The sequence below is a fragment of the Callionymus lyra genome, unplaced genomic scaffold, assembly GCF_982586985.1.
Source record: "Callionymus lyra unplaced genomic scaffold, fCalLyr1.hap1.1 HAP1_SCAFFOLD_83, whole genome shotgun sequence".
Classification (NCBI taxonomy): Eukaryota; Metazoa; Chordata; class Actinopteri; order Syngnathiformes; family Callionymidae; genus Callionymus; species Callionymus lyra.
In genome coordinates, this window is record NW_028258582.1 from 152,501 (window position 1) to 162,500 (window position 10,000).

At 58.2% G+C, this 10,000-nt stretch overlaps 1 non-coding gene across 1 annotated transcript; it reads right to left on the reverse strand.

The window, feature by feature from the left end:
* Nucleotides 1–8,043: 8,043 nt before the first annotated feature.
* LOC148058420 (5S ribosomal RNA) lies at nt 8,044–8,162 on the reverse strand. Its single transcript, XR_015709877.1, has one exon. It is a non-coding gene; the product is annotated as a 5S ribosomal RNA (ribosomal RNA).
* Nucleotides 8,163–10,000: the final 1,838 nt, after the last annotated feature.

A 10,000-nucleotide genomic window follows, 5' to 3' on the forward strand; every position in this document is an offset into this window, starting at 1 on the left:
GGTGTAGGTGGTATCACAGTGCGTCCATGACGCGCGAAGGTCGGCTTGAGCCTGAGCTCTTTCCCCGCCGCCTGCGCTGGAGCTCGATACTCTGTCCAAGTATCCTTCGCTCCTATTAACCTCTAGGTGGTTGCGCTCGTGACATCAAAAAGACCACTTTTTGAAGAGCAGTCACACTCGGAAAAAATTTCTTTCGTCAGGCAAAAGAACCAGAGTTCTCCGCGGCCATCCACTCCAACCTTGTCCGACTTTGAGGCACCAGGCTCGGCCACCCTCCGAGCCTTTTCCTTCCCTCTCCTGTTATGGTGCCTCCCTATTAACCTCTAGGTGGTTGCGCTCGTGACATCAAAAAGACCACTTTTTGAGGAGCAGTCACACTCGGAAAAAATTTCTTTCGTCAGGCAAAAGAACCAGAGTTCTCCGCGGCCATCCACTCCAACCTTGTCCGACTTTGAGGCACCAGGCTCGGCCACCCTCCGAGCCTTTTCCTTCCCTCTCCTGTTATGGTGCCTCCCTATTAACCTCTAGGTGGTTGCGCTCGTGACATCAAAAAGACCACTTTTTGAGGAGCAGTCACACTCGGAAAAAATTTCTTTCGTCAGGCAAAAGAACCAGAGTTCTCCGCGGCCATCCACTCCAACCTTGTCCGACTTTGAGGCACCAGGCTCGGCCACCCTCCGAGCCTTTTCGCTCCCTCTCCTGTTATGGTGCCTCCCTATTAACCTCTAGGTGGTTGCGCTCGTGACATCAAAAAGACCACTTTTTGAGGAGCAGTCACACTCGGAAAAAATTTCTTTCGTCAGGCAAAAGAACCAGAGTTCTCCGCGGCCATCCACTCCAACCTTGTCCGACTTTGAGGCACCAGGCTCGGCCACCCTCCGAGCCTTTTCACTCCCTCTCCTGTTATGGTGCCTCCCTATTAACCTCTAGGTGGTTGCGCTCGTGACATCAAAAAGACCACTTTTTGAGGAGCAGTCACACTCGGAAAAAATTTCTTTCGTCAGGCAAAAGAACCAGAGTTCTCCGCGGCCATCCACTCCAACCTTGTCCGACTTTGAGGCACCAGGCTCGGCCACCCTCCGAGCCTTTTCCTTCCCTCTCCTGTTATGGTGCCTCCCTATTAACCTCTAGGTGGTTGCGCTCGTGACATCAAAAAGACCACTTTTTGCAGAGCAGTCACACTCGGAAAAAATTTCTTTCGTCAGGCAAAAGAACCAGAGTTCTCCGCGGCCATCCACTCCAACCTTGTCCGACTTTGAGGCACCAGGCTCGGCCACCCTCCGAGCCTTTTCACTCCCTCTCCTGTTATGGTGCCTCCCTATTAACCTCTAGGTGGTTGCGCTCGTGACATCAAAAAGACCACTTTTTGCAGAGCAGTCACACTCGGAAAAAATTTCTTTCGTCAGGCAAAAGAACCAGAGTTCTCAGCGGTCATCCACTCCAACCTTGTCCGACTTTGAGGCACCAGGCTCGGCCACCCTCCGAGCCTTTTCACTCCCTCTCCTGTTATGGTGCCTCCCTATTAACCTCTAGGTGGTTGCGCTCGTGACATCAAAAAGACCACTTTTTGCAGAGCAGTCACACTCGGAAAAAATGTATTTCGTCTGGCAAAAGAACCAGAGTTTTCAGCGGTCATCCACTCCAACCTTGTCCGATTTTGAGGCACCAGGCTCGGCCACCCTCCGAGCCTTTTCACTCCCTCTCCTGTTATGGTGCCTCCCTATTAACCTCTAGGTGGTTGCGCTCGTGACATCAAAAAGACCACTTTTTGCAGAGCAGTCACACTCGGAAAAAATTTCTTTCGTCAGGCAAAAGAACCAGAGTTTTCAGCGGTCATCCACTCCAACCTTGTCCGATTTTGAGGCACCAGGCTCGGCCACCCTCCGAGCCTTTTCACTCCCTCTCCTGTTATGGTGCCTCCCTATTAACCTCTAGGTGGTTGCGCTCGTGACATCAAAAAGACCACTTTTTGCAGAGCAGTCACACTCGGAAAAAATTTCTTTCGTCTGGCAAAAGAACCAGAGTTTTCAGCGGTCATCCACTCCAACCTTGTCCGACTTTGAGGCACCAGGCTCGGCCACCCTCCGAGCCTTTTCACTCCCTCTCCTGTTATGGTGCCTCCCTATTAACCTCTAGGTGGTTGCGCTCGTGACATCAAAAAGACCACTTTTTGAGGAGCAGTCACACTCGGAAAAAATTTATTTCGTCTGGCAAAAGAACCAGAGTTTTCAGCGGTCATCCACTCCAACCTTGTCCGATTTTGAGGCACCAGGCTCGGCCACCCTCCGAGCCTTTTCACTCCCTCTCCTGTTATGGTGCCTCCCTATTAACCTCTAGGTGGTTGCGCTCGTGACATCAAAAAGACCACTTTTTGCAGAGCAGTCACACTCGGGAAAAATTTATTTCGTCTGGCAAAAGAACCAGAGTTTTCAGCGGTCATCCACTCCAACCTTGTCCGATTTTGAGGCACCAGGCTCGGCCACCCTCCGAGCCTTTTCACTCCCTCTCCTGTTATGGTGCCTCCCTATTAACCTCTAGGTGGTTGCGCTCGTGACATCAAAAAGACCACTTTTTTCAGAGCAGTCACACTCGGGAAAAATTTCTTTCGTCTGGCAAAAGAACCAGAGTTTTCAGCGGTCATCCACTCCAACCTTGTCCGATTTTGAGGCACCAGGCTCGGCCACCGTCCGAGCCTTTTCACTCCCTCTCCTGTTATGGTGCCTCCCTATTAACCTCTAGGTGGTTGCGCTCGTGACATCAAAAAGACCACTTTTTTCAGAGCAGTCACACTCGGGAAAAATTTCTTTCGTCTGGCAAAAGAACCAGAGTTTTCAGCGGTCATCCACTCCAACCTTGTCCGATTTTGAGGCACCAGGCTCGGCCACCCTCCGAGCCTTTTCACTCCCTCTCCTGTTATGGTGCCTCCCTATTAACCTCTAGGTGGTTGCGCTCGTGACATCAAAAAGACCACTTTTTTCAGAGCAGTCACACTCGGGAAAAATTTCTTTCGTCTGGCAAAAGAACCAGAGTTATCAGCGGTCATCCACTCCAACCTTGTCCGACGTTGAGGCACCGATGTCGGCCAAGTTCTGAGCGTTCCACCGCCGAATGCCACTGGTCCTCAACACAGCGGACTTCCAATCCAACCTTGTCCGACTTTGAGGCACCGAAGTCGGCCTCAGCCCGAGCCTTCCCCCGCCGACCTCACTGGAGCCCGCCATCCAGGGACCGGCGGAGGTCGCCCGCATGACCGCGGCAAAGTGTCTCAAAGTCGGGCACGACCGCTCGAGTCACCCGCCAACCCGGTCCGGGGCACCTCCAGGGACCGGCGGAGGTCGCCCGCATGACCGCGGCAAAGTGTCTCAAAGTCGGGCATGACCGCTCGAGTCACCCGCCAACCCGGTCCGGGGCACCTCCAGGGACCGGCGGAGGACGCCCGCATGACCGCGACAAAGTGTCTCAAAGTCGGGCACGACCGCTCGAGTCACCCGCCAACCCGGTCCGGGGCACCTCCAGGGACCGGCGGAGGACGCCCGCATGACCGCGACAAAGTGTCTCAAAGTCGGGCATGACCGCTCGAGTCACCCGCCAACCCTTTCCGGGGCACCTCCAGGGACCGGCGGAGGACGCCCGCATGACCGCGACAAAGTGTCTCAAAGTCGGGCATGACCGCTCGAGTCACCCGCCAACCCGGTCCGGGGCACCTCCAGGGACCGGCGGAGGACGCCCGCATGACCGCGACAAAGTGTCTCAAAGTCGGGCACGACCGCTCGAGTCACCCGCCAACCCGGTCCGGGGCACCTCCAGGGACCGGCGGAGGACGCCCGCATGACCGCGACAAAGTGTCTCAAAGTCGGGCACGACCGTTCGAGTCACCCGCCAACCCGGTCCGGGGAACCTCCGGGGACCGGCGGAGGTCGCTCGCATGACCGCGACAAAGTGTCTCAAAGTCGGGCACGACCGCTCGAGTCACCCGCCAACCCGGTCCGGGGCACCTCCAGGGACCGGCGGAGGACGCCCGCATGACCGCGACAAAGTGTCTCAAAGTCGGGCATGACCGTTCGAGTCACCCGCCAACCCGGTCCGGGGCACCTCCAGGGACCGGCGGAGGAGGCCCGCATGACCGCGACAAAGTGTCTCAAAGTCGGGCATGACCGCTCGAGTCACCCGCCAACCCGGTCCGGGGCACCTCCGGGGACCGGCGGAGGACGCCCGCATGACCGCGACAAAGTGTCTCAAAGTCGGGCACGACCGCTCGAGTCACCCGCCAACCCGGTCCGGGGCACCTCCGGGGACCGGCGGAGGACGCCCGCATGACCGCGACAAAGTGTCTCAAAGTCGGGCACGACCGCTCGAGTCACCCGCCAACCCGGTCCGGGGCACCTCCGGGGACCGGCGGAGGACGCCCGCATGACCGCGACAAAGTGTCTCAAAGTCGGGCATGACCGCTCGAGTCACCCGCCAACCCGGTCCGGGGCACCTCCGGGGACCGGCGGAGGACGCCCGCATGACCGCGACAAAGTGTCTCAAAGTCGGGCACGACCGCTCGAGTCACCCGCCAACCCGGTCCGGGGCACCTCCGGGGAGCAGTGGAGGTCGCTCGCATGACCGCGACAAAGTGTCTCAAAGTCGGGCATGACCGCTCGAGTCGCCCGCCATCCCGGTCCGGAGCTCAACACTTTGTCGTTTTTTCCACTCCCTCCCCATTAACCTCTAGGTGGTTGCGCTCGTGACATCAAAAAGACCACTTTTTGCAGAGCAGTCACACTCGGAAAAAATTCGTTTCGTCTGGCAAAAGAACCAGAGTTCTCAGCGGGCTTCCAGTCCAACCTTGTCCGATTTTGAGGCACCAGGCTCGGCCACAGTCCGAGCCCATTCACTCCCTCCCCTGTTGTACTCGCTCCCTATTAACCTCTAGGTGGTTGCGCTCGTGACATCAAAAAGACCACTTTTTGAGGAGCAGTCACACTTGGGAAAAATCCGTTTGCGCTCACACCATCCCTCCCCATTAACCTCTAGGTGGTTGCGCTCGTGACATCAAAAAGACCACTTTTTGAGGAGCAGTCACACTTAGGAAAAATCCGTTTGCGCTCACACCATCCCTCCCCATTAACCTCTAGGTGGTTGCGCTCGTGACATCAAAAAGACCACTTTTTGAGGAGCAGTCAGACACCGAGGTTTTCTGGATTTATGTCCGTTTTCCTGGTTCTCTGACTCGGGCACCTTGTGACCGACATCCCCCCCTTCCCTGGTTCTATTTTGCCGATACTTTGGTGAGTTTTCTACCCGCAAACCAAGCCCCCCAAGCCCGCCGCCTGGTGGGGGAACATGCCCCCTGGTCCTGGTTCTATTTTAGGACACTTTGGTGAGTTTTCTACCCGCAAACCAAGCCCCCCAAGCCCGCCGCCTGGTGGGGGAACATGCCCCCTGGTCCCGGTTCTATTTTAGGACACTTTGGTGAGTTTTCTACCCGCAAACCAAGCCCCCCAAGCCCGCCGCCTGGTGGGGGAAGATGCCCCCTGGTCCCGGTTCTATTTTAGGACACTTTGGTGAGTTTTCTACCCGCAAACCAAGCCCCCCAAGCCCGCCGCCTGGTGGGGGAACATGCCCCCTGGTCCCGGTTCTATTTTAGGACACTTTGGTGAGTTTTCTACCCACACTGCAGGTCCCCAAATGCCGCCATCTGGTGGGGGAACATGCCGCCTGCACCGGTTCTATTTTAAGTCACTTTGGTGAGTTTTCTGCCCACACTACGGGTCCCCAAATGCCGCCATCTGGTGGGGGAACATGCCGCCTGCACCGGTTCTATTTTAAGTCACTTTGGTGAGTTTTCTGCCCACACTACGGCTCCCCAAATGCCGCCATCTGGTGGGGGAACATGCCGCCTGCACCGGTTCTATTTTAAGTCACTTTGGTGAGTTTTCTGCCCACACTACGGGTCCCCAAATGCCGCCATCTGGTGGGGGAACATGCCGCCTGCACCGGTTCTATTTTAAGTCACTTTGGTGAGTTTTCTGCCCACACTACGGGTCCCCAAATGCCGCCATCTGGTGGGGGAACATGCCGCCTGCACCGGTTCTATTTTAAGTCACTTTGGTGAGTTTTCTGCCCACACTACGGCTCCCCAAATGCCGCCATCTGGTGGGGGAACATGCCGCCTGCACCGGTTCTATTTTAAGTCACTTTGGTGAGTTTTCTACCCACACTACGGGTCCCCAAATGCCGCCATCTGGTGGGGGAACATGCCGCCTGCACCGGTTCTATTTTAAGTCACTTTGGTGAGTTTTCTGCCCACACTACGGGTCCCCAAATGCCGCCATCTGGTGGGGGAACTGCCGCCTAGTCCCGGTTCTATTTTAGGTCACTTTTCTCACTTTCTGACCCACAAATAATGCCCCAAATGCCGCCGCCTGGTGGGGGGAACTGCCGCCTAGTCCCGGTTCTATTTTAGGTCACTTTTCTCACTTTCTTACCCACAAATAATGCCCCAAATGCCGCCGCCTGGTGGGGGGAACTGCCGCCTAGTCCCGGTTCTATTTTAGGTCACTTTTCTCACTTTCTGACCCACAAATAATGCCCCAAATGCCGCCGCCTGGTGGGGGGAACTGCCGCCTAGTCCCGGTTCTATTTTAGGTCACTTTTCTCACTTTCTGACCCACAAATAATGCCCCAAATGCCGCCGCCTGGTGGGGGGAACTGCCGCCTAGTCCCGGTTCTATTTTAGGTCACTTTTCTCACTTTCTGACCCACAAATAATGCCCCAAATGCCGCCGCCTGGTGGGGGGAACTGCCGCCTAGTCCCGGTTCTATTTTAGGTCACTTTTCTCACTTTCTTACCCACAAATAATGCCCCAAATGCCGCCGCCTGGTGGGGGGAACTGCCGCCTAGTCCCGGTTCTATTTTAGGTCACTTTTCTCACTTTCTTACCCACAAATAATGCCCCAAATGCCGCCGCCTGGTGGGGGGAACTGCCGCCTAGTCCCGGTTCTATTTTAGGTCACTTTTCTCACTTTCTGACCCACAAATAATGCCCCAAATGCCGCCGCCTGGTGGGGGGAACTGCCGCCTAGTCCCGGTTCTATTTTAGGTCACTTTTCTCACTTTCTGACCCACAAATAATGCCCCAAATGCCGCCGCCTGGTGGGGGGAACTGCCGCCTAGTCCCGGTTCTATTTTAGGTCACTTTTCTCACTTTCTGACCCACAAATAATGCCCCAAATGCCGCCGCCTGGTGGGGGGAACTGCCGCCTAGTCCCGGTTCTATTTTAGGTCACTTTTCTCACTTTCTGACCCACAAATAATGCCCCAAATGCCGCCGCCTGGTGGGGGGAACTGCCGCCTAGTCCCGGTTCTATTTTAGGTCACTTTTCTCACTTTCTGACCCACAAATAATGCCCCAAATGCCGCCGCCTGGTGGGGGGAACTGCCGCCTAGTCCCGGTTCTATTTTAGGTCACTTTTCTCACTTTCTTACCCACAAATAATGCCCCAAATGCCGCCGCCTGGTGGGGGGAACTGCCGCCTAGTCCCGGTTCTATTTTAGGTCACTTTTCTCACTTTCTTACCCACAAATAATGCCCCAAATGCCGCCGCCTGGTGGGGGGAACTGCCGCCTAGTCCCGGTTCTATTTTAGGTCACTTTTCTCACTTTCTGACCCACAAATAATGCCCCAAATGCCGCCGCCTGGTGGGGGGAACTGCCGCCTAGTCCCGGTTCTATTTTAGGTCACTTTTCTCACTTTCTGACCCACAAATAATGCCCCAAATGCCGCCGCCTGGTGGGGGGAACTGCCGCCTAGTCCCGGTTCTATTTTAGGTCACTTTTCTCACTTTCTTACCCACAAATAATGCCCCAAATGCCGCCGCCTGGTGGGGGGAACTGCCGCCTAGTCCCGGTTCTATTTTAGGTCACTTTTCTCACTTTCTGACCCACAAATAATGCCCCAAATGCCGCCGCCTGGTGGGGGGAACTGCCTGCTAGTCCCGGTTCTATTTTAGGTCACTTTTCTCACTTTTCTACCCACAAATAATGGCAAAAAAAAATGCTTACAGCACCCAGTATTCCCAGGCGGTCTCCCATCCAAGTACTAACTGGGCCCGACCCTGCTTGGCTTCCGAGATCAGACGAGATCGGGCTCATTCAGGGTGGTGTGGCCGTAAGCGAGGGAAGCGCTTGTGAAATGCCCCAAAGTGTTGAAAATGTTCCCCAGGCCCCTGGTTCCCCATCCCCGCAGGAGGAGGCTCCCCAGGCCCCCTGGTTCCCCATCCCCGCAGGAGGAGGCTCCCCAGGCCCCCTGGTGCAGGAGGAGGCTCCCCAGGCCCCTGGTTCCCCATCCCCGCAGGAGGAGGCTCCCCAGGCCCCCTGGTTCCCCATCCCCGCAGGAGGAGGCTCCCCAGGCCCCATGGTTCCCCATCACCGCAGGAGGAGGCTCCCCAGGCCCCTGGTTCCCCATCCCCGCAGGAGGAGGCTCCCCAGGCCCCCTGGTTCCCCATCCCCGCAGGAGGAGGCTCCCCAGGCCCCATGGTTCCCCATCACCGCAGGAGGAGGCTCCCCAGGCCCCCTGGTTCCCCATCCCCGCAGGAGGAGGCTCCCCAGGCCCCCTGGTGCAGGAGGAGGCTCCCCAGGCCCCCTGGTTCCCCATCCCCGCAGGAGGAGGCTCCCCAGGCCCCCTGGTTCTCCATGCCCGCAGGAGGAGGCTCCCCAGGCCCCTGGTTCTCCATCCCCGCAGGAGGAGGCTCCCCAGGCCCCCTGGTTCTCCATCCCCGCAGGAGGAGGCTCCCCAGGCCCCCTGGTTCTCCATCCCCGCAGGAGGAGGCTCCCCAGGCCCCTGGTTCTCCATCCCCGCAGTAGGAGGCTCCCCAGGCCCCCTGGTTCTCCATCCCCGCAGGAGGAGGCTCCCCAGGCCCCCTGGTTCTCCATCCCCGCAGGAGGAGGCTCCCCAGGCCCCCTGGTTCTCCATCCCCGCAGGAGGAGGCTCCCCAGGCCCCTGGTTCTCCATGCCCGCAGGAGGAGGCTCCCCAGGCCCCCATGTTCTCCATGCCCGCAGGAGGAGGCTCCCCAGGCCCCTTGGTTCTCCATCCCCGCAGGAGGAGGCTCCCCAGGCCCCTGGTTCCCCATCCCCGCAGGAGGAGGCTCCCCAGGCCCCCTGGTTCTCCATGCCCGCAGGAGGAGGCTCCCCAGGCCCCCTGGTTCTCCATGCCCGCAGGAGGAGGCTCCCCAGGCCCCCTGGTTCTCCATGCCCGCAGGAGGAGGCTCCCCAGGCCCCCTGGTTCTCCATCCCCGCAGGAGGAGGCTCCCCAGGCCCCTGGTTCTCCATGCCCGCAGGAGGAGGCTCCCCAGGCCCCCTGGTTCTCCATGACCGCAGGAGGAGGCTCCCCAGGCCCCCTGGTTCTCCATCCCCGCAGGAGGAGGCTCCCCAGGCCCCCTGGTTCCCCATCCCCGCAGGAGGAGGCTCCCCAGGCCCCCTGGTTCTCCATGCCCGCAGGAGGAGGCTCCCCAGGCCCCCTGGTTCCCCATCCCCGCAGGAGGAGGCTCCCCAGGCCCCTGGTTCTCCATCACCGCAGGAGGAGGCTCCCCAGGCCCCCTGGTTCTCCATGCCCGCGGGAGGAGGCTCCCCAGGCCCCCTGGTTGGGAGAGGGGGAAAAAGACCAAAGTGTTTAAAAATGCCCCAAAGTGTTGAAAATGTTCCCCAGGCCCCTGGTTCCCCATCCCCGCAGGAGGAGGCTCCCCAGGCCCCCTGGTTGGGAGAGGGGGAAAAAGAGCAAAGTGTTTAAAAATGCCCCAAAGTGTTGAAAATGTTCCCCAGGCCCCTGGTTCCCCATCCCCGCAGGAGGAGGCTCCCCAGGCCCCCTGGTTGGGAGAGGGGGAAAAAGAGCAAAGTGTTTAAAAATGCCCCAAAGTGTTGAAAATGTTCCCCAGGCCCCTGGTTCCCCATCCCCGCAGGAGGAGGCTCCCCAGGCCCCCTGGTTGGGAGAGGGGGGAAAAAGACCAAAGTGTTTA